This window comes from Siphateles boraxobius, unplaced genomic scaffold (assembly GCF_051911475.1).
Source record: "Siphateles boraxobius isolate OS27281-9 unplaced genomic scaffold, OSU_SipBor_1 130, whole genome shotgun sequence".
Taxonomy (NCBI): Eukaryota; Metazoa; Chordata; class Actinopteri; order Cypriniformes; family Leuciscidae; genus Siphateles; species Siphateles boraxobius.
In genome coordinates, this window is record NW_027508734.1 from 255,888 (window position 1) to 277,114 (window position 21,227).

A 21,227-nucleotide genomic window follows, 5' to 3' on the forward strand; every position below is an offset into this window, starting at 1 on the left:
TGCAAAGTCTGATTCTATGATTCCACAAATCAAGATAAATGGCACAAATAAAAATAAACTACAGCTGTATCAGTTACACAACATGATGCCACTCATTCATTTTACTGAGCATTAATAAGATTAAAAGAGCTTAATGCCTGAAATAATAACAGAAGTGCTCGATTATTAACAGTCTCATACTTACAGAATATGTGTGTGTGTTTGAGATCTGCTGAACATCTGGGGCCTGTTCTTCGTACGTCGCTAACTCACTCAGCTGGATTTGATTGTTGGTGATTCGGCATGATCTTGGATTGTTTGGTTCTTCGACGCTCATCCTGGACTTGCTGACATAGTAACAGGTGCGCCAGCTTGAACCTGCTCGCGAGCGGCTTATTTCATGCTAACAGAGGGGGTACAATGCTACAATGTAAATGTGTAGCCAAGTTACTATTATGATTCTTAATATTCCAGATTAGTAGGCTAATATTATATCAAATTTTAAAAAAGGCAGTTAACTGACTAAAATCTCTTAGGGGCCGTTCGGTATTTATGGAATGGACCACCGGAGGAAAATAGGGGAGGGTCATGTCTTTTTATTCTTTGTTGAGGGGAGGGTCATCCAACTGTTTTTAGTCAAGGGGGAGGGTCACCCAACTTTTGTATTCATGAAAACAGCAACATTTCAAAGTGGCTTGTTTTTTTGCATATTTTTCCATGTAGCTCTCTCAGTTCCCACTGTTTGACAGTTTAACTTTCTAATTTCTATACAACAAAAATTTGGTGAGTTTCACTCAATTCAAAGAACCGTTGAAAAACCAGTAAAAAAAAATCTGTTATTCCTCTGCGCCATCAGAGAAGAAGATAACAAACAGCTGTAGGGTTTGTTAACTAAAGTTATCCTCTAAAGTTGCTTTTAGAGATGAAATGTATCCTCTGTTTTTCAGGCAGGGAAGATTAACGTACATGTTAATACTGTTTACCCTCTGCTTTGCCAGGGAAGTGTTTTATCCTCTATAAAGTTAGGGAAGATTAGCATCAAGTGCTAATATATTGTACTCCTGTTTTTCAGGCAAGGAAGATTAACGTACATGTTAATATTGTTTTATCCTCTGCTTTGCCAGGGAAGTGGCAAAAGTTTTTTTCAGGCAGGGAAGATTTTAGCATAAATTGCTAGTAATTTGTGTATCCTTTGCTTTAGGCAGAGAAGGTTAGCTTTAAACAGTAATCTGTGTTAACGAGTGTACCCTCTGTGGATTAGAGGAGTTTTAGTGTTTGTTTGTGTTGGCAACAAAGAAAACTCACAACAATGTTTAGAAGGAATGCTAGACTCCCCACAACAGAAAAAGGTGGTCTCGCTACTCCTTTATGGACAGACAGTGAGTTCAGGTAATTGCTAGGGGAGCAGATGGACTCCATAGTGACTGAGTCAGTCAGATTGGATTTGAGAAAGAAATTTGGTATTCACCCAGAAAAAGTATGGTCTATTGAAGAATGCAAGAAGGTGTTGGGTGCATGTATCAGGAAGAGAAACATAAAAGGCGTTATTTTCTGTCACATGGAATTTAGCATATCCATTGCACAAGAACAATCTAGGTGTATAGCTAAATTAAAAGAACAGAACAAACAATTGCACACTAAGGTGGGCCATAACAAGGCCTCAACCAAATGTGACTCAGAAGACCAACAGTCAGATGAAACTTATCCTGACTTACAAGCATTCTTTGAAACAGATGTAGACATCCCATCAGAAACTGATAAGCCTGTAGATTCAGTAAAGGTATGTGTCGCAAGAAGATCTCAGGGAATTGAGGGAACTGAAAGTGTTCCTCCCAACTCTTCTGTTGTCCAAAACCAAACTGTTGCCAAAGCACTCGGACCTAGAGACATAGAAAGACTATCCCAAAGCTTACCTTCAGTACGCACAGATTTTTCTGAATTTAGAAGGGCATTGATCAGTAAAATGCGTCTTCCAGGAAATCTCTGAAAACGGTAGGGGTTCCCAGCGGGATATTCCTGACTGTCCCATCTCAGTACGAGAAGGCTAGGCTTTTCCTGTTCTCATTGTTTTACCGGGTGAAGAGTCATGCTGAGCAAGTTTGAACACCTGCTACTTTATTACTGAGACCGTTTGTCTTGGAGTTCTTGTCTCAGTGCGAGAAGTCCTCCACCGTTCTGTTCTCATGTCTCAGCTCATTTACATGCTTTGTTCATCACAATGTAATCCCTCCCCCTTGAAATGTATATAAACTACAATGTAAAGTTCCCTTAGTTACACTTCAGACTACAGCAAATAAAGAATCCGGCTTAAATAAGTCTCCTGGTTTTCGCTTCTGAGTTTTTCTACACTGAAGAAGGAAGAAGTTTACAACAGGTCAGAAGTCAGATTGGATCAGAACTTTCACAATATTTATCCAGTTCATCTGGTTAGGGGTCAGAGTCATCACGCCGGTATGGAGATGAGTTTGTTGACGTGTCCATGAGGCCTTCACAGTGTTGATGAGGCTGGCACTTCAGGGATGCGTTGTCGTTGTGTCCATGCGATGGTCCTTCATCAGATCTGGATATGGCCTGGATCCGGCAGTTTGCGGTAAACCTCGGGATAAACAGAGAGACTAATATTAGCGTAGACGCCATCCTTCTGTCAGGATACCTCCTGACAGTGACAGTACCTCCCCCCTCCCCGAAGGCGCGTCCTCGCGCCGTATAACATCCAAGGGGGGGAGGGTGGACGCCCTGGATGTTGACGAGGGTGCGGTTGCACAGGAGCGGGAACCCTCCAGGGCAGAGCTGGTAGCTCGGGGAACCGGGGTGGAACAGGCTGTGGACGTAGCCATGGCGGAGCAGGCTGTGGGCGTGGCCAGGGCGGAGCAGGCTGTGGGCGTGGCCAGTGCGGAGCAGGCTGTGGGCGTGGCCAGGGCGGAGCTGTGGGACCCTCGGGCGTCCAGGGCGGAGCTGTGGGACCCTCGGGCATCCAGGGCAGAGCTGTGGGACCCTCAGGCGGCCATGGTGGTGAGGACCCTTGGGCGGCCATGGTGGTGAGGACCCTTCGGGTGGCCATGGTGGTGAGGACCCTTGGGCGGCCATGGTGGTGAGGACCCTTGGGCGGGCATGGTGGTGAGGACCCTTCGGGTGGCCATGGTGGTGAGGACCCTTCGGGTGGCCATGGCGGTGAGGACCCTTGGGCGGGCATGGTGGTGAGGACCCTTCGGGTGGCCATGGTGGTGAGGACCCTTCGGGTGGCCATGGCGGTGAGGACCCTTCGGGTGGCCATGGCGGTGAGGACCCTTGGGCGGGCATGGTGGTGAGGACCCTTCGGGTGGCCATGGTGGTGAGGACCCTTCGGGTGGCCATGGTGGTGAGGACCCTTGGGCGGCCATGGTGGTGAGGACCCTTGGGCGGGCATGGTGGTGAGGACCCTTCGGGTGGCCATGGTGGTGAGGACCCTTCGGGTGGCCATGGCGGTGAGGACCCTTCGGGTGGCCATGGCGGTGAGGACCCTTCAGGTGGGCGCCCCCCCAAAATTTTAATGGGGAAATTGACAGGAGAGGGGGGATCCGGCAGCAAAGAGGGTCTTGGGCTGTGCAGGACCCGCGGTAAAGGAAACTCTGGGCTGGACAGGACTGGCGCAGTATCAGTGGGCTCGGGTGCAGGATCAGTGGGTTCTGGTACATCTGGTGCAGGATCAGTGGGCTCTGGCGCAGGATCAACAGGCTCTGGCGCAGGATCAACGGGCTCTGGCGCAGGACCAACGGGCTCTGGCGCAGGACTGGACGGGACCAGCACATCATGGGACTCGGAACTGGACGGGACCAGCACATCATGGGACTCGGAACTGGACGGGGCCAGCACATCATGGGACTTGGAACTGGACGGGGCCAGCACATCATGGGACTTGGAACAGGGGTTTCAAAGGGGCTCACCTCCTTGTTTTTCCTCCTTCGGCCCATTTTCAGTTTTTAAAGGTTTTTTTTTTGTGGTTGGTCGTTCTGTCAGGTTGAGTGCAGGTAGCTGAAGACGAGGATGCAGGAACTTCAAAGTAATTGATTTATTTACAAAATAAACTTCAGGAACATACATGAACAAAATAACAAACTCCAGGAATTCAGAGACACAACCATACAAGGACGACGACCAACAAACACTGAGGGAAAACACAGGGCTTAAAAGAACTGGGACTAATGGGATAATTAACTGAACACAGGTGAAGAAACTGAACACAAACGAGGCGCGGAAAACTAACAGGACTGAACCAAAATCCCAAAGACGGGGGAAAACAAGATCTCAAAACTGAACTAATAACAGGACTAAACCAAAATCACAAAGACAGGGGAAACCAAGATCACAAAACAGAACTCAAACACATAGAAACATGACACCTTCTTATGATGTACAAAGTACATCAGGATTTATGGGAAGTGTTCCCGGTTCTGGCTGATCTAAACTATGCAGCCTAACATTGAATTATAGCAATCTATAATGTGTTATGTGTATGCTAAGCCAACGAGATGTGTTTTTAGTCTAGATATGAACTGATGGACTGTGTCTGCTTCCCGGACCATGTTAGGAAGATTGTTCCAAAGTTTTGGTGCCAAGTAGGAAAAGGAGCTACCACCAGCAGTCGATTTAGATATTCTAGGTATTATCAACTGGCCAGAATTTTGAGATCGCAATAGACATGAAGGACTATAATGGGTTAAGAGCTTGCTCAAGTACTGCGGAGATAAACCATTTAGTGCTTTGTAAGTAATCAGCAATATTTTAAAATGTATACGATGTTTAATAGGGAGCCAATGCAGTGTTGACAGAACCAGGCTAATATGGTCATACTTCCTGGTTCTGGTAAGAACTCTAGCGGCTGCGTTTTTAACTAGCTGTAGTTTGTTTATTAAGCGTGCAGGGCAACCACCCAGTAGAACATTACAATAATCTAGCCTTGAGGTCATGAACGAATGAACTAAATGTTCCGCATTTGTCAATTAGAGCATAAGACGTAATTTAGACATTTTTTAGATGGAAAATTGCGGTTTTACAGATACTACACGTGACTTTCAAATGAAAGATTAGTATCAAAGAGCACACACACACACACACACACACACACACACACACACACACACACACACACACACACACACACACACACACACACACACACACACACACACACACACACACACACACACACCCAGGTTCCTAACTGATGACGAAGACTTAACAGTGCAGCCATCAACTGTTAAACAGTATTCTAGGTTATTGCGTGTGGAAGTTTTTTGTCCAATAATTAGAAACTCTGTTTTTTCAGAATTTAATAGTAGGAAATTACTAGTCATCCAATTTTTTATATCAGCTATGCATTCCGTTAATTTTGTGAATTGGTAAGTTTCGTTAGGTTTTGAAGAAATATACAGCTGAGTATCATCAGCATAACAGTGAAAGCTAATTCCATGTTTCCTAATGATATCTCCTAAGAGTAGCATGTACAGAGTGAACATTAACGGTCCTAGTACTGAGCCTTTTGGTACGCCATACTGAACTTTTGACCGATAAGACATCTCTTCATTTACTGCTACAAACTGATAATGATCAGATAAGTGTGATTTAAAGCATGCTAATGCAATTCCACTAATGCCAACATAGTTTTCTAGTCTATTTAATAGAATGTTGTGGTCAATGGTGTCAAATGCAGCACTAAGATCAAGTAACACTAATAGAGAAATACAACCACGATCGGATGATAAGAGCAAATCATTTGTGACTCTAATGAGTGCTGCCTCAGTACTATGTGCGGTCTAAATCCTCACTGGAAATCCTCACAGATACCATTTCCTTCAAGAAAGGAACATAGTTGTGAAGATACTGCCTTTTCTAGTATCTTTGACAGAAAAGGCAGATTCGAGATCGGCCTGTAATTGACTAATTCTGTAGGATCAAGTTGCGTGGTTTTAACAAGCGGTTTAATCATAGCCAGCTTAAAGGGTTTTGGTATGTATCCTAGAGACAAAGACGAATTAATGATATTGAGAAGAGGATCTATGACCTCTGGAAGCATCTCTTTCAATAGTTTAGTCGGTATAGGGTCTAACATACAAGTTGTCGATTTAGATGAGTTAACGATTTTGCAAAATTCTTCCTTCTCCCATAGCAACAAATGAATAAAATTTTTCCTCAGGGAGACTACAATGCACTCCCTGATGCGATACTGTAGTATACGGTTGCATAGTTATAATTTGTCCCTAATATTATCAATCTTATAAGTGAAGAAGTTCATTAAGTCATTACTGCTGTGTTTCTTGGAAACTTCTGGGCTTGAAGCTTTCTTTTTCGTTAGTTTAGCCACTTTTTCAAATAAATACCTAGGATTATGTTTATTTTCTTCTAATAGTGTTGAAAAATAAGCAGATCTAGCAGCTTTTAAAGCCTCTCTGTAAGCAATCGAGCTCTCCTTCCATGCAATCCGAAATACCTCGTTTTGTTTTCTTCCAGTTGCGCTCCATTTTTCTGGCTGCTCTCTTAAGGGCCTGAGTGTGTGTGTGTGTGTGTGTGTGCTCGTTGTACCACGGCGTTGGACTATTTTCTTTAATCTTCTTTAAGCGCAGCGGAGCAACTGTGTCTAAAGTCCTGGAAAAGAGAGAGTTAAAAGTTTCTGTTGCAATATCAAGTTCTTCTAAGCTATCCGGGATGCTGAGATGATGAAACTGATTAGGAAGATTATTGATAAAGCAATCTTCAGTTGCAGAAGTGATAGGTCTAACATATTTATAACACGGAGTCGGCTTTGCAGCCTTGGCTAAATGTAATTTACATGAGACTAGATAATGATCTGAGATGTCGTCGCTCTGCTGCAGAATTTCAACAGCATCAACATTGATTCCATGTGATAATATTAGATCTAGAGTATGATTACGACAATGAGTAGGTCCTGACACATATTGTCTAACTCCAATTGAGTTTACAATGTCTTTAAATGCCAATCCCAATGCATCTTTTTCATTATCTACATGTATATTAAAATCACCAACAATTAGTACTTTATCTGCAGTCAATACTAATTCTGATAGAAAGTCAGCAAATTCTTTGATAAAGTCTTTATGGTGCCCTGGTGGCCTGTATACAGTAGCCAGCAGAATTCTCAAACGTGATTTATTGTTTACACTATATATTTTTACATTAAGCACCAACACTTCAAAAGAAGTATATTTAAAACTAGATTTCTTAGTGGTTTTGAAAATATGACTATAAATTACAGCAACACCTCCCCCTTTGCCTTTCAGGCGAGGTTCATGTTTATAGCAGTAATCTTGCGGGGTGGACTCATTTAAAGTAATGTAATCGTCTGGTTTTAGCCAGGTTTCTGTCAAACACAGCACATCTGGGTTATAATCTGAAATCTGAAATCATATCATTAACTATGAGCGCTTTTGAAGTAAGGGTTTGAATATTCAGCAACCCAAGCTTTATCATTTGCTCATCTGTATTATATCTGTTTTTTATTTGTTGACCATCAATTACATTTTTAACCTTAGATAGGTTTGGAAGTTTTTTGTATTTCCAAATTAGGGGAACAGACACAGTCTCTATATGATGATATCTAGGTGAAAGAGCCTCTATGTGATGGGATTTATCTGACCTTGGTGACGCGATTCCGCTAGCAGACGGTCGGTTTAGCCAGTTTGTCTGCTTCCTGACCTGATCCCCAGATTGTCATGTTTTATCTCTAAGACTATGAGCCAAATTACTAGAGAAAAGAGCAGCACCATCCCAGGAGGGATGAATACCATCTCTTTTCAACAGGCCAAGTTTGCCCCAAAAACTTTTCCAATTGTCTACGAATTCTATAATATTTTCCGAACACCACTTAGACAGCCAGCCATTGAGTGAACACAATCTACTAACTATCTCATCACTCCTTCAAACGGGAAGGGGGCCAGAGCAAATTACAGTGCCTGACATCGTACCTGCGAGTTCAAACACCTCTTTAATGTTAATTTTGGTGATCTCCGACTGGCGGAGTCGAACATCATTAGTGCCGACGTGAATAATAATCTTAGAGAATTTACGATCAGCATTAGCCAGCACTTTTAAATTTGCTTTGAGGTCAGGCGCTCTGGCTCCCGGCAAACATGTTACTATGCTGGCTGGTGTCTCTATTTTCATGTTCCGTGTGATCGAATCACCAATTACCAGGGCACAATCAACAGAATTCTCATTTGGTGTTTCACTGAGCGGGGCAAATCGATTTCTTATGGTAATTGGAACGGAAGAGTGGTTTTTTGATCCGCGACTAGAGCGATCCCTCACTGTCACCCATTTGCCTTGCTGCACAGGCAATAATTCAGCCGGAACCGAATCATGTAAAGGGTTCACTATGCTAGGCGCATCCAAAATAGTATCTAAAGCTCTAGCACACTTACTATCCTCAATTAAAGTTTGGATGCGTGTCTCTAGTTCTGAAATCTTCTCCGTCAGCCTGACTGTTTCCTTGCATTTATCACATATATATCCTATATTGCCGACGGGGATAGCTATACTGAACATGTGCCATGAAGTGCAGGTGACAATAACAGGACAAGACATTAATCACCGTGTTTGTTGACTGATTCTTACTCACCCGCTTCCCAGTATTCTGCTAGCAAACGTTCAGTCTCTAGACAACAAGCTTTGTGAGCTGAGAGCGCGGATCTCTTTCCAACGGAAGACGAGGGACTGCTGCATTATCTGCCTTACAGAAACTTGGATGTCTGCTGAGATTCCAGATTCGGCCATCGAAACACCTAAAGACCTAGCTAAAGACCTCTCATGTAAAAGCAGATGTATGTTTTATGATCAACAAATCCTGGTGTGATCAGAGGAACGTCCATTCATTCAAGTCTTTCTGCTCTCCTGATCTGGAATTTCTCATGCTTCTGTGTCGACCATTCTGGCTACCGAGGAAATTCACAGCGGTCATTATGGCAGCTGTGTACATCCCCCCACAAGCCGACACAGACTGGGCACTAAAGGAACTGTATGGGGAAATAAGTGAGCAGGAAACCGCGCACCCTGAGGCCGCGTTCATTGTGTCCGGGGACTTTAACAAAGCCAACTTCAAGAAAATAGAACCAAAATACCACCAACACATAAACTTTAACACACGTGGGGACCGGGATTTGGATCATTGCTATTCCCCTTTCCGGGATGGCTACAAATCCCTCCCCCGCCCACCTTTTGGCAAATCGGATCACTCTTCCGTTCTCCTTCTGCCCGCTTACAGACAGAAACTGAAACAGGAAACACCCACCCTCAGAATGATCCAGTGCTGGTCGGACCAATCAGACTCTATGCTTCAGGACTGTTTTGATCACGCGGACTGGGAGATGTTCCGGCCGGCCTCTGATGACGACATCGAGGCTTACGCTGATAGCGTAACGTGTTTCATCAGGAAGTGCGTAGAAGACGTTGTTCCGACCAAAACAATACGGATTTACCCGAACCAGAAACCATGGATTAATAGCGATGTTCGTGCAGCACTCAATGCGCGGACCTCCGCTTTTAATTCCGGGAGTGCGGAGGAGCAAAAACAAGCAAGTTATGCCCTTTGAAAAACTATCAGAGCAGCAAAACGCCAATTCAGGGACAAGATTGAAGGTCAGTTCAACACCACCGACACTAGAAGCATGTGGAAGGGAATTAATATCATTACGGACTGCAAACGAAACACAAACTCCACAGTGAACAATGCTGCCTCTCTCCCAGATGAGCTTAATACTTTTTATGCTCGTTTTGAGGGAAATAACACACCCCTCGCGGAGAGAGTTCTCGCGGCTGAAGCTACAGAGGTTAATACACTCTCCGTCTCTGTAACGGATGTAACCTGATCTTTCCATCGGGTGAACATCCGTAAAGCCGCGGGTCCAGACGGCATTCCAGGCTGCGTCATCAGAGAGTGCGCGAACCAACTGGCTGGTGTTTTTACGGACATTTTCAATCGGTCCCTCTTCTTGTCTGTAGTCCCCACATGCTTCAAAACGTCCAACATTGTACCTATACCGAAGCATACCAATATCACCTGCTTAAATGACTGGCGCCCTGTTGCTCTGACCCCCATCATCAGTAAATGCTTTGAGAGACTAGTCAGAGATTACATCTGCTCTGTTCTACCTCCCTCACTGGACCCACTGCAGTTTGCATTACGTAATAACCGCTTCACTGATGATGCTATTGCATCTAAAATACACACTGCTCTCTCCTACCTGGAAAAGAGGAACACATATGTAAGAATGCTGTTTGTAGACTACAGCTCAGCATTCAACACCATAATGCCCTCCGTGCTTGATGTGAAACTCCGGGCTCTGGGCTTAAACAGCTTGCTGTGCAGCTGGATCCTGGACTTCCTGTCAAACAGACGCCAGGTGGTTAGAATAGGCAGCAACATATCCTCATCACTGAACCTCAACACTGGAGCCCCACAGGGCTGTGTTCTTAGCCCACTCTTGTACTCCTTGTACACAAATGACTGCGTGGCAACTCACAGCTCCAATACCATCATCAAGTTTGCTGATGATACGACGGAGGTAGGTCTGATCACCGACAATGATGAAATGGCCTACAGAGAGCAGGTGCTCACTCTGACGCACTGGTGTCAGAAGAACAACCTCTCCCTCAACATCAGCAAAACCAAGGAGCTAGTGGTCGACTTCAGGAGGAACGACAGAGAACACAGCCCCATCACCATCAATGGAGCACCGGTGGAGAGAGTCAGCAGCTTCAAGTTCCTCGGTGTCCACATCACAGACGAACTCACATGGTTCGTCCACACTGAGGCCGTCGTGAAGAAGGCTCATCAGCGCCTCTTCTTCCTGAGACGGCTGAGGAAGTTTGGAATGAACCATCACATCCTCACACAGTTCTACACCAGCACCGTCGAGAGCATCCTGACTGGCTGCATCACTGCCTGGTATGGCAACACTACCAGTCGTAACCGTAAAGCCCTGCGAAGGGTGGCGCGCACTGCCAGGCGTATCATCGGAGGTGAGCTTCCCTCCCTCCAGGATATTTATGCCAGGCGGTGTGTGAAGAAAGCTCGGAGGATCATCAGAGACTCTAGCCACCCGAGCCATGGGCTGCTCTCACTGCCACCCTCAGGCCGGCGGTACCGCAGCATCAGGACACACACCAGCCGACTCCATTACAGCTTCTTCCCACATGCAATTAGATTTCTAAACTCTTGATCCCTCATGATCAATAAACAGTCTAACTGTCAACATAGCACAACATAACCTACTGCATATTACATATATATATTTCCACCTTATGTGTATCTATTGTATGTATAAATACCTCTTTTTGTATATTGTTGTATATTGTACATTGTATATTATTTATTGTTTTGTTAGTGTATATGGTACTGTGAGTAATTGTGCGCACATTAGATGTGTAAATCTATGTAAATCTGATGTCTGCTCTCTGCTGTAATTGTTATACGTCACATCGTGTTATGACTGCTATGTTGCTCGGAACTGCAACAAAGAATTTCACCCACTGTTGCACTTGTGTATATGGTTGTGTGACAATAAAGGGATTTGATTTGATTTTGATTTGACTGGAGGGAAATAATACAGTGGCTCCATCTAGTGTTCACCAGAGGAACTGGAGGGAAATAATGCAGTGTCTCCATCTAGTGTTCACCAGAGGGACTGGAGGGAAATAATGCAGCGTCTCCACTAGTGTTCATCAGAGGGACTGGAGGAGAATAATGCAGTGTCTCCATCTAGTGTTCATCAGTGGGACTGGAGGAGAATAATGCAGTGTCTCCATCTAGTGTTCATCAGAGGGACTGGAGGAGAATAATGCAGTGTCTCCATCTAGTGTTCATCAGAGGGACTGGAGGAGAATAATGCAGTGTCTCCATCTAGTGTTCATCAGTGGGACTGGAGGAGAATAATGCAGTGGCTCCATCTAGTGTTCAACAGAGGGACTGAAGGAAATAATGCAGTGTCTCCATCTAGTGTTCAACAGAGGGACTGGAGGAGAATAATGCAGTGTCTCCATCTAGTGTTCATCAGAGGGACTGGAGGAGAATAATGCAGTGTCTCCATCTAGTGTTCAACAGAGGGACTGGAGGAGAATAATGCAGTGGCTCCATCTAGTGTTCAACAGAGGGACTGAAGGAAATAATGCAGTGTCTCCATCTAGTGTTCATCAGTGGGACTGGAGGAGAATAATGCAGTGTCTCCATCTAGTGTTCATCAGAGGGACTGGAGGAGAATAATGCAGTGTCTCCATCTAGTGTTCATCAGTGGGACTGGAGGAGAATAATGCAGTGGCTCCATCTAGTGTTCAACAGAGGGACTGAAGGAAATAATGCAGTGTCTCCATCTAGTGTTCAACAGAGGGACTGGAGGAGAATAATGCAGTGTCTCCATCTAGTGTTCATCAGAGGGACTGGAGGAGAATAATGCAGTGTCTCCATCTAGTGTTCAACAGAGGGACTGGAGGAGAATAATGCAGTGGCTCCATCTAGTGTTCAACAGAGGGACTGAAGGAAATAATGCAGTGTCTCCATCTAGTGTTCAACAGAGGGACTGGAGGAGAATAATGCAGTGGCTCCATCTAGTGTTCAACAGAGGGACTGGAGGAGAATAATGCAGTGTCTCCATCTAGTGTTCATCAGAGGGACTGGAGGAGAATAATGCAGTGTCTCCATCTAGTGTTCAACAGAGGGACTGGAGGAGAATAATGCAGTGTCTCCATCTAGTGTTCATCAGTGGGACTGGAGGAGAATAATGCAGTGTCTCCATCTAGTGTTCATCAGTGGGACTGGAGGAGAATAATGCAGCGTCTCCATCTAGTTTTCATCAGAGGGACTGGAGGAAATAATGCAGTGTCTCCATCTAGTGTTCATCAGTGGGACTGGAGGAAAATAATGCAGTGGCTCCATCTAGTGTTCATCAGAGGGACTGGAGGGAAATAATGCAGTGGCTCCATCTAGTGTTCATCAGAGTGACTGGAGGAAAATAATGCAGTGGCTCCATCTAGTGTTCAACAGAGGGACTGGAGGAAATAATGCAGTGGCTCCATCTAGTGTTCAACAGAGGGACTGGAGGAAATAATGCAGTGGCTCCATCTAGTGTTCATCAGAGGGACTGGAGTAGAATAATGCAGTGTCTCCATCTAGTTTTCATCAGAGGGACTGGAGGAAATAATGCAGTGTCTCCATCTAGTGTTCATCAGAGGGACTGGAGGAGAATAATGCAGTGTCTCCATCTAGTGTTCACCAGAGGGACTGGAGGAAAATAATGCAGTGGCTCCATCTAGTGTTCATCAGAGGGACTGGAGGGAAATAATGCAGTGGCTCCATCTAGTGTTCATCAGAGTGACTGGAGGAAAATAATGCAGTGGCTCCATCTAGTGTTCAACAGAGGGACTGGAGGAAATAATGCAGTGGCTCCATCTAGTGTTCAACAGAGGGACTGGAGGAAATAATGCAGTGGCTCCATCTAGTGTTCAACAGAGGGACTGGAGGAAATAATGCAGTGTCTCCATCTAGTGTTCATCAGAGGGACTGGAGGAAATAATGCAGTGTCTCCATCTAGTGTTCAACAGAGGGACTGGAGGAGAATAATGCAGTGGCTCCATCTAGTGTTCAACAGAGGGACTGGAGGAGAATAATGCAGTGTCTCCATCTAGTGTTCATCAGAGGGACTGGAGGAGAATAATGCAGTGGCTCCATCTAGTGTTCAACAGAGGGACTGAAGGAAATAATGCAGTGTCTCCATCTAGTGTTCAACAGAGGGACTGGAGGAAATAATGCAGTGTCTCCATCTAGTGTTCAACAGAGGGACTGGAGGAGAATAATGCAGTGGCTCCATCTAGTGTTCATCAGAGGGACTGGAGGAGAATAATGCAGTGTCTCCATCTAGTGTTCATCAGAGGGACTGGAGGAGAATAATGCAGTGGCTCCATCTAGTGTTCAACAGAGGGACTGAAGGAAATAATGCAGTGTCTCCATCTAGTGTTCAACAGAGGGACTGGAGGAAAATAATGCAGTGTCTCCATCTAGTGTTCAACAGAGGGACTGGAGGAAATAATGCAGTGTCTCCATCTAGTGTTCAACAGAGGGACTGGAGGAAATAATGCAGTGTCTCCATCTAGTGTTCAACAGAGGGACTGGAGGAGAATAATGCAGTGGCTCCATCTAGTGTTCATCAGAGGGACTGGAGGAGAATAATGCAGTGTCTCCATCTAGTGTTCATCAGAGGGACTGGAGGAGAATAATGCAGTGTCTCCATCTAGTGTTCATCAGTGGGACTGGAGGAAAATAATGCAGTGTCTCCATCTAGTGTTCAACAGAGGGACTGGAGGGAAATAATGCAGTGTCTCCATCTAGTGTTCAACAGAGGGACTGGAGGAAATAATGCAGTGTCTCCATCTAGTGTTCAACAGAGGGACTGAAGGAAATAATGCAGTGTCTCCATCTAGTGTTCATCAGTGGGACTGGAGGAAAATAATGCAGTGTCTCCATCTAGTGTTCATCAGTGGGACTGAAGGAAATAATGCAGTGTCTCCATCTAGTGTTCATCAGAGGGACTGGAGGAAATAATGCAGTGTCTCCATCTAGTGTTCAACAGAGGGACTGGAGGAGAATAATGCAGTGGCTCCATCTAGTGTTCAACAGAGGGACTGGAGGAGAATAATGCAGTGGCTCCATCTAGTGTTCAACAGAGGGACTGGAGGAAATAATGCAGTGTCTCCATCTAGTGTTCAACAGAGGGACTGGAGGAGAATAATGCAGTGGCTCCATCTAGTGTTCAACAGAGGGACTGGAGGAGAATAATGCAGTGTCTCCATCTAGTGTTCAACAGAGGGACTGGAGGAGAATAATGCAGTGGCTCCATCTAGTGTTCAACAGAGGGACTGGAGGAAATAATGCAGTGTCTCCATCTAGTGTTCATCAGAGGGACTGGAGGAAATAATGCAGTGTCTCCATCTAGTGTTCAACAGAGGGACTGGAGGAGAATAATGCAGTGGCTCCATCTAGTGTTCAACAGAGGGACTGGAGGAAATAATGCAGTGTCTCCATCTAGGGTTCAACAGAGGGACTGGAGGAAATAATGCAGTGTCTCCATCTAGTGTTCAACAGAGGGACTGGAGGAAATAATGCAGTGTCTCCATCTAGTGTTCAACAGAGGGACTGGAGGAGAATAATGCAGTGGCTCCATCTAGTGTTCAACAGAGGGACTGGAGGAAATAATGCAGTGTCTCCATCTAGTGTTCAACAGAGGGACTGGAGGAGAATAATGCAGTGGCTCCATCTAGTGTTCAACAGAGGGACTGGAGGAAATAATGCAGTGTCTCCATCTAGTGTTCATCAGAGGGACTGGAGGAAATAATGCAGTGTCTCCATCTAGTGTTCATCAGTGGGACTGGAGGAAAATAATGCAGTGTCTCCATCTAGTGTTCATCAGAGGGACTGAAGGAAATAATTCAGTGTCTCCATCTAGTGTTCATCAGAGGGACTGGAGGAAAATAATGCAGTGTCTCCATCTAGTGTTCAACAGAGGGACTGGAGGAAATAATGCAGTGTCTCCATCTAGTGTTCAACAGAGGGACTGAAGGAAATAATGCAGTGTCTCCATCTAGTGTTCATCAGTGGGACTGGAGGAAAATAATGCAGTGTCTCCATCTAGTGTTCATCAGAGGGACTGGAGGAGAATAATGCAGTGTCTCCATCTAGTGTTCATCAGAGGGACTGGAGGAAATAATGCAGTGGCTCCATCTAGTGTTCAACAGAGGGACTGGAGGAGAATAATGCAGTGGCTCCATCTAGTGTTCATCAGAGGGACTGGAGGAAATAATGCAGTGTCTCCATCTAGTGTTCAACAGAGGGACTGGAGGAAATAATGCAGTGTCTCCATCTAGTGTTCATCAGAGGGACTGGAGGAAATAATGCAGTGGCTCCATCTAGTGTTCAACAGAGGGACTGAAGGAAATAATGCAGTGTCTCCATCTAGTGTTCAACAGAGGGACTGAAGGAAATAATGCAGTGTCTCCATCTAGTGTTCATCAGAGGGACTGGAGGGAAATAATGCAGTGTCTCCATCTAGTGTTCAACAGAGGGACTGAAGGAAATAATGCAGTGGCTCCATCTAGTGTTCAACAGAGGGACTGAAGGAAATAATGCAGTGTCTCCATCTAGTGTTCATCAGAGGGACTGGAGGGAAATAATGCAGTGTCTCCATCTAGTGTTCATCAGAGGGACTGGAGGGAAATAATGCAGTGTCTCCATCTAGTGTTCATCAGAGGGACTGGAGGGAAATGATGCAGTGTCTCCATCTAGTGTTCAACAGAGGGACTGAAGGAAATAATGCAGTGGCTCCATCTAGTGTTCAACAGAGGGACTGGAGGAGAATAATGCAGTGGCTCCATCTAGTGTTCATCAGAGGGACTGGAGGGAAATAATGCAGTGTCTCCATCTAGTGTTCAACAGAGGGACTGAAGGAAATAATGCAGTGTCTCCATCTAGTGTTCAACAGAGGGACTGAAGGAAATAATGCAGTGGCTCCATCTAGTGTTCAACAGAGGGACTGAAGGAAATAATGCAGTGTCTCCATCTAGTGTTCATCAGAGGGACTGGAGGGAAATAATGCAGTGTCTCCATCTAGTGTTCATCAGAGGGACTGGAGGAAATAATGCAGTGTCTCCATCTAGTGTTCAACAGAGGGACTGGAGGAGAATAATGCAGTGGCTCCATCTAGTGTTCAACAGAGGGACTGGAGGAGAATAATGCAGTGTCTCCATCTAGTGTTCAACAGAGGGACTGGAGGAGAATAATGCAGTGTCTCCATCTAGTGTTCAACAGAGGGACTGGAGGAGAATAATGCAGTGTCTCCATCTAGTGTTCATCAGAGGGACTGGAGGGAAATAATGCAGTGTCTCCATCTAGTGTTCAACAGAGGGACTGGAGGAAATAATGCAGTGTCTCCATCTAGTGTTCATCAGAGGGACTGGAGGGAAATAATGCAGTGTCTCCATCTAGTGTTCATCAGAGGGACTGGAGGAAATAATGCAGTGTCTCCATCTAGTGTTCAACAGAGGGACTGGAGGAAATAATGCAGTGTCTCCATCTAGTGTTCATCAGAGGGACTGGAGGGAAATAATGCAGTGTCTCCATCTAGTGTTCAACAGAGGGACTGGAGGAAATAATGCAGTGGCTCCATCTAGTGTTCATCAGAGGGACTGAAGGAAATAATGCAGTGTCTCCATCTAGTGTTCAACAGAGGGACTGGAGGAAATAATGCAGTGTCTCCATCTAGTGTTCAACAGAGGGACTGGAGGAGAATAATGCAGTGTCTCCATCTAGTGTTCATCAGAGGGACTGGAGGAAATAATGCAGTGTCTCCATCTAGTGTTCATCAGAGGGACTGGAGGGAAATAATGCAGTGTCTCCATCTAGTGTTCATCAGAGGGACTGGAGGAAATAATGCAGTGTCTCCATCTAGTGTTCAACAGAGGGACTGGAGGAAATAATGCAGTGTCTCCATCTAGTGTTCAACAGAGGGACTGGAGGAGAATAATGCAGTGTCTCCATCTAGTGTTCATCAGAGGGACTGGAGGAGAATAATGCAGTGTCTCCATCTAGTGTTCATCAGAGGGACTGGAGGAGAATAATGCAGTGTCTCCATCTAGTGTTCATCAGAGGGACTGGAGGGAAATAATGCAGTGTCTCCATCTAGTGTTCATCAGAGTGACTGGAGGAAATAATGCAGTGTCTCCATCTAGTGTTCAACAGAGGGACTGAAGGAAATAATGCAGTGTCTCCATCTAGTGTTCATCAGAGGGACTGGAGGGAAATAATGCAGTGTCTCCATCTAGTGTTCATCAGAGGGACTGGAGGAGAATAATGCAGCGTCTCCATCTAGTTTTCATCAGAGGGACTGGAGGAACATCACATCTCATGAGTTCAGGAGTATGCTATAATAATCAACATTTATCTGTGTTTCTTTAAGAAGATCTTTGCACATGACCTGGGAAGAGCTGAAACATTGAGTGGTTCAATCTATAAAAAATTACATGATTAATTAACAACAAAAAATAAAAAAAATATTTTTAAAACATTAATGGAGATGCATTTCATTTCTTTTAAGATTAGGCAATGGATTTTTATTTTATTTTATGTAATATCGCAACATTTCACAGAGTCAGAAACAAGTTTGACCAGCTCGTGTTTTAATGGAAGGGACGAGTAAAGAAAGAGTTAAACAGGTTCACAGCTGGGTTGTAACACTTATAATATATAAAGTGAAAACACTCATAAAAATCATAAATGATATCAAGACACACACGACTGTTTTTTTCATGTGTTTGTAATTTAATAAAACCACATGACAATCTGAAATTCGAGTAATGTGACATTGACCTCTGTATTTGTCAAGACATCATCATCTGGCTAAAATCTGATAGACTTTTACAACAGCGTTAAGAAAACAAGTTTAAAATGCAGTCAGTATTTACAGAATGTACATGAGCACTTCTAACATCAGGGTTACGATACGCCACTGTACACAGACGTGAAGTTCACTAAACATCTTCTGTTTGGCACCGAGTGAACGAGACCGATCTCAAACTCCACGAAGAGTTTCAGCCCTAAACACGTCCGGGTCAGAGTTCACACACACACGACTCAGACATGCATGGGGAAATGCATGCACAGTATTACATGAATAATGAAGCCCATTTCTCAGATCAGAGATTTTCCACAGAAACTGGAGTCTGTCATGGAATTAAAGAAGGAAAGAGGTCACTGTGACTTTATATCTGGCAACTGAGGGGAAAAAGGTCGCAATTACCTTTTCATTTTTTTTATTCCATGCCGGAAACAAGTTTCCACAATTTTCAGACATATAAGAACATAAATAATATTTAAAAATCATTAATGTAATGCAAAAATCTTATTCTGAAAAAAATGAATATTTGAATGTTAAATACTGTATTTCCTCTGCTCATGTAATAAAACGAGCGTTTAACAGAAATGAGAATCACTATTGATAATGAAAATAAAGTAAACCGTAACACTTTACAAAAAGCTTTCATTTGTGGACAGCATTAACCATAAACAATACTTACACAGCATTTATTAATATCAGTTAATGCAACGTTCTACACTAGAAAACGGCACGTTAACATTAGATAAAACATGTTTATTAACTAACATTAACACAAGTTCATACATGCTGTGAAAATATATTGCTCATAGTTCATGTTAACTAATGCATTAGCTAATGCTAAATCAGCTAATGCTAAAGCTACATCAGCTAATGCTACATCAGCTAATGCTAAAGCTACATCAGCTAAAGTGTTACCGTTTATTTTATTTCATTATCAATAGTGATTCTCTTTAGATTCTGTAAAAAACAAAGGGAAAGTAAAACATTGTTTTCGAAGTCATTCTTCGACACAGTTTGAGGTGAACGAATGTTTCCGTGACGATGTGATCAGTTCTCTGAACTCTGGAAAACACGCCGATATCAACTGGAGAAAACAGCAATCACAACAACATCACAGAAACAGGCTCCATTATCTTCATGCACAATATCACGTCCTGGTTTCCCTGTCGGCTTTGAAATACGAGCTGGACGTTTTCTGACATCAGCAGCGCTGAACTCTGACCTCTGACAGTGACATCAGCAGCGCTGACCTCTGACCTCTTACAGTGACATCAGCAGGTCTGACCTCTGACCTCTGATAGTGACATCAGCAGCGCTGAACTCTGATAGTGACATCAGCAGGTCTGACCTCTGATAGTGACATCAGCAGCGCTGAACTCTGACCTCTGATAGTGACATCAGCAGCGCTGACCTCTGACCTCTGATAGTGACATCAGCAGCGCTGACCTCTGACCTCTGACATCAGCTGGTCCCAAATCATCGAACACTGTTTCATAACCAGTCGGTGGAGAGAAACGACGCATCAGTCCATCACAGCAAACTCTGGGACGAGTGATGTCATCGCGTGAAAACAGTCCGTACAGAAACCGAGAAATAAAGTCAGGATGCGGTTTCTGAGCCGGAGCTCGAGTCTGAATACTGGAGTGTGTGTGTGGAGCGGAGGAGTGGTCCGAGAAACACACACACGGGAATGTGGGAGGTGTGGGTGCGATACACACATCATCATTGCACTGTGTGATAGCTTAACTTAACATACAAACCTGTCATTGTTTACTCGCATCACGGAGTGAATGTAAACAATGACAGTGTGTGTGTGTGTGTGTGTGACTGAGTGTGTGTGTTACTGTGGTGTTCCCTTCCCTGCGTCCCTGTTTCCTCAGTAACTGTATATGGTGTGTGTGTGTGTGTGTGTGTGTGTTACTGTGGTGTTCCCTTCCCGGCGTCCCTGTTTCCTCAGTAACTGTATATGGTGTGTGTGTGTGTGTGTGTGTGTGTTACTGTGGTGTTCCCTTCCCGGCGCCCCTGTTTCCTCAGTAACTGTATATGGTGTGTGTGTGTGTGTGTGTGTGTGTTACTGTGGTGTTCCCGTCCCGGCGCCCCTGTTTCCTCTGTAACCGTATGCGGTGTGTGTGTGTGTGTGTGTGTTACTGTGTGTTCCCTTCCCGGCGTCCCTGTTTCCTCAGTAACTGTATATGGTGTGTGTGTGTGTGTGTGTGTGTGTTACTGTGGTGTTCCCTTCCCGGCGCCCCTGTTTCCTCAGTAACTGTATATGGTGTGTGTGTGTGTGTGACTGAGTGTGTGTGTTACTGTGGTGTTCCCTTCCCTGCGTCCCTGTTTCCTCAGTAACTGTATATGGTGTGTGTGTGTGTGTGTGTGTGTGTTACTGTGGTGTTCCCTTCCCGGCGCCCCTGTTTCCTCAGTAACTGTATATGGTGTGTGTGTGTGTGTGTGTGTGTGTTACTGTGGTGTTCCCGTCCCGGCGCCCCTGTTTCCTCTGTAACCGTATGCGGTGTGTGTGTGTGTGTGTGTGTTACTGTGTGTTCCCTTCCCGGCGTCCCTGTTTCCTCAGTAACTGTATATGGTGTGTGTGTGTGTGTGTGTGTTACTGTGGTGTTCCCGTCCCGGCGCCCCTGTTTCCTCAGTAACTGTATGCGGTGTGTGTGTGTGTGTGTGTTACTGTGGTGTTCCCGCCCGGCGCCCCTGTTTCCTCAGTAACTGTATGCGGTGTGTGTGTGTGTGTTACTGTGTGTTCCCTTCCCGGCGTCCCTGTTTCCTCAGTAACTGTATGCGGTGTGTGTGTGTGTGTGTGTTACTGTGGTGTTC

The 21,227-nt window shown here is 44.8% G+C and overlaps 1 long non-coding RNA gene across 2 annotated transcripts; it reads right to left on the reverse strand.

The window, feature by feature from the left end:
- Positions 1–18,307: 18,307 nt before the first annotated feature.
- LOC143736724 (uncharacterized) lies at positions 18,308–20,404 on the reverse strand. Of its 2 annotated transcripts, XR_013203567.1 has the most exons (3): positions 19,836–20,404; positions 19,655–19,696; positions 18,308–19,619 (listed from the first exon to the last, which is right to left on the reverse strand). It is a non-coding gene; the product is annotated as an uncharacterized LOC143736724 (long non-coding RNA). The 2 variants fall into 2 exon arrangements; XR_013203566.1 differs by having other exon boundaries at positions 18,308–19,696.
- Positions 20,405–21,227: the final 823 nt, after the last annotated feature.